The sequence below is a fragment of the Myotis davidii genome, unplaced genomic scaffold, assembly GCF_000327345.1.
Source record: "Myotis davidii unplaced genomic scaffold, ASM32734v1 scaffold468, whole genome shotgun sequence".
Lineage (NCBI taxonomy): Eukaryota > Metazoa > Chordata > Mammalia > Chiroptera > Vespertilionidae > Myotis > Myotis davidii.
This window is the reverse complement of record NW_006299170.1, coordinates 1004355-1005187: the sequence shown is the minus strand read 5'-3', so window position 1 is coordinate 1005187 and position 833 is coordinate 1004355.

Below are 833 nucleotides of genomic sequence, written 5' to 3'. Positions count from 1 at the left end.
CCTCAGATAGAAAGCTGCCCTCGCGTTCCGATTGATTCCAGACAGTCCTGTTTCTCCTGTTTGAGTCTGGGTCCCCAGATACTCGCCCAGAACTGGAGCTCAGAATCTGAGACTCCCTCCTGATTGAAAACAACAACCACGCCCTCAGCCGCCAGCCCCCTCCATGCATACCTCTGCACCTTTATATTTTCCGCACTGCGCCTCCTCTGACTCTCGTATGCTGTTCTCTTTCCTTCTAGTTGAAGAATTTCCCCTCAGCCAGTCTTCCTGTGGTTCTGGGCGATGTCCGTTCCGTCTTTTAGTTGTATTTTGAAGTGTTTGTTTGAGGCAGCTAACTCCGGTGTTTACCTATGCTGCCATCTTGGTTTCTCCTATATCTCATTTTTTATATGAAGTAACCAAAGGCATTGCTTGAATTTAATATTAAGGAATAGAGGGATAAAATAGGCATGTTACTGAGAGTTCTAAAAATTAGCACCAGAAAACAAAAACAAAATATTTTAAAGAAATGATATGTAGCATATGGGATTGAAAATGGAAAGAGTTAGAACCGAAGATGGCGGCATAGGTTAACTCCGGAGATTGCTGCCTTGAACAACCAATTCAAATTAAGCTTGAAACAGGGAAGGGACAACATCCAGAAACACAGGAGGGCTGGCTGAGTGGAAACTCTACAACTAGGAGTAAAGAGAATATCATATCCAGACTCAGAGGAGGCGCAGTGCTGAAGTGAAATTCTCAGGTACGGAGTGCGCGCGGAGCGGGCTGGCGGCGCGGAGGGCGCGGTTGTTGTTTTCAATCGGGAGGGAGCTTCAGACTCTGAGCTCCAGATC